This window comes from Oratosquilla oratoria, chromosome 27 (assembly GCF_046742065.1).
Source record: "Oratosquilla oratoria isolate Oo_2021 chromosome 27, ASM4674206v1, whole genome shotgun sequence".
Taxonomy (NCBI): domain Eukaryota; kingdom Metazoa; phylum Arthropoda; class Malacostraca; order Stomatopoda; family Squillidae; genus Oratosquilla; species Oratosquilla oratoria.
The window spans coordinates 46,800,108-46,802,607 of record NC_134803.1 but is presented as its reverse complement, the minus strand read 5'-3'; the positions used below and the strand labels follow the sequence as shown (position 1 = coordinate 46,802,607).

The following is a 2,500-nucleotide window of genomic DNA, read 5'->3' as shown; positions in this document are numbered from 1 at the left end:
TAAACTGAGTTTATGTGGGATACCGCTCCATCAAGTATTGATACCAAGTAACCACACGTTACTTAATGTGTCAGACTTGGGTAATAATACTCTCATAGAATCACAGTCTAAGTGAAATCAAGTGAATCCACAAAAATTGTAGTCTTTCCCAACCCCTCAAAAGTCTCCCCATCACACACATACACATACACACACACACACACACATACACACACACGCACACACACCTTCATGTGAACAAAATCTCTGGATATATATAAAACTGAATGAAGAAATATTTAAGTGAATAGAAAAAAACAATATATCGTACTGCCATCACATCATCTGAATGCGTGAAGTCTCCTCCAGCTGAATAGAGTCGCCTGGTGACAGCCAGAAAAGGTCATCTATGGCAGAGATAGAGAGAAAGAGAGAGAGGGCGAGAGAGAGAGAAAGGGGGAGGAAGAGGGAGGGTGAGAGAGAGAGAGAGAGAGAGAGAGGGTGAGGAAGAGAGAGGGAGAGAGAGAGAGAGAGAGAGATAGGGGAGAGAGAGAGAGAGAGAGAGAGAGAGAGAGAGAGAGAGAGAGAGAGAGAGAGAGAGAGAGAGAGAGTGAGACAAGGAAGCACCACACGAATACAGATCTCTGTACTGAAATCGGCATCATATCCTTGTGAGTTTCAGAGCTGAAGCAGTTTCAACTACACAAGCCAACAACCACATCAGGATTCCACGCGTCTGCAACGTTGAAATGTAATTTGTTCCACAGTTGACGTGACCGCTCCTTCCAATACTGCTTCTCTAATGGCTCTTTCCCGATCCAACATCCGTTGAGGGACAGTGCCAATATCTCGGTGCCAAGTGGTGCCAATACATATCTTGCTCATGTCCAACGATTTTATTCAGGTGATGAGGGTGTCTGCTGGTACCCTGGGCGTGAAAAGGGTCACTTTGGACCGGGACTCGAACAGAACCGTGAGTGCCAAGGAGAAATGGCACCACCCGAGATAATGATCGAGAACGGCAGATCGGACTGTTAGGAGAGAACGTGTCTGTCGCCGGCGCCATCCAACGGCACGTTCGTTCACGTGACAGCCACGAGAACGAGACGGACAGCGCCCCCCTCCACCCGCTCTCCCACTCCCTCTCTTCTCGGCACTCCCGATGACGAATGCGCGCGTCTGTCTGTCTGTTTGTTTGTCTGTATCTCGCTTTGTACCTCTCTCTCCCTCACACACACACATACGGCAACAGTTATGTATATCCAGAGCACTTAGAGAGTTCGAAACAATGTTTGAATAGACTTGACATAAAACAATGAGAAGTGATTTTGAATGCTGGGCTTAATCACGACCTTTGTGCAAATTACCTGGATCAAACAACTTGGTGCAATCACGCACACACACCTGTTGTCAGGCGATTTCATTCGTTTCCATGACACTTGACCGAGGGTCACGGGGATGAATAAAATCGCCTGACGACAGTAAGAAGATAAGGAAGAGGGCCATCAGGTATGGAAGGGTGGACCTGATTGGGCCACCTGAAAAGCTCAGTGCCGCTGAGTGCCACGACCAACTATGGCACCTGTAGCTACGTACAGGTGCCTCCACTACTAAGTACTACAATGAATGACGTCATCAAGGAAGCCATTATGTCTTTGGATCATGGATTAAGATAAATAAAAATCAAATAGACAAAAAACAAAGATGACGATAACAATGAAAATACCAAACGGTAACAGATAAATGAAAATTGATAAAATTACATTAAACATTCACAGTACAAATAAAAAATATATTACTGATAATAAAAACACCAAAAGAGGTGCTACCGATATGATTAAAATCGCCTGGCGCCGCTAAGAACACAAGGACAAGTGCCACCCCGGACGTAAGGTGCCAAGTGAGGCGGGGGGGGGAGTGCCAGGGAGATGATAGAATCACTTTGGCGGCAGGGAAAAGTGCCACTCGTTACGGAAGGGGAAAGCAATTGGCCTCTTGTATTCTAATCGCCCATTAACGTCTCTGGAGGAAATTGCCTAACGACCAATTACCCCGTCACTAACAAGCAATTAGACGTAAACGGTCTAGCCGCATCCCTTACCTTATTGCATAGCCTAGCTGTCGCCAGATGATTTTATTAATCCCAACTGTATTTAGGTCTTTATATATTCTGTTATGCCTGCCGCTAGGTGATTTTATTTATTTTAGGGGGGGGTTCAATCTCTCCCTTTTCCTGGTCAAAGGGATTAACTCATCTCGATTACCTCTGTCAGCGCAGTTAACCTCAGATGCCGCCAGGTGATTTTATTCAATATTAAGGGAACCTAAGCAACGGGATTCGAACTTGTTTCTATTAAGGTTTCCGTATGTTTGCCTTCAGGCGATTTTTATTAACTTTGAAGAGACCTTTGGTATTTTTTTTGGGGGGGGAATTTCCCCCCCCCCTTCTTTACAGGGAGATAAATCCCCCCCTCCTCTCAGTTGGGCTGCCGTCTCGCAATTCTATTCATCTCTGTGGTAC

General features: G+C 45.6%; 1 protein-coding gene across 11 annotated transcripts in view; it reads right to left on the bottom strand.

Moving 5' to 3' along the window:
- Window positions 1-2,500, bottom strand: part of smg (sterile alpha motif domain containing protein 4 smaug) — a 588,244-nt gene that overhangs the window by 40,492 nt on the left and 545,252 nt on the right. The window lies entirely within an intron of this gene.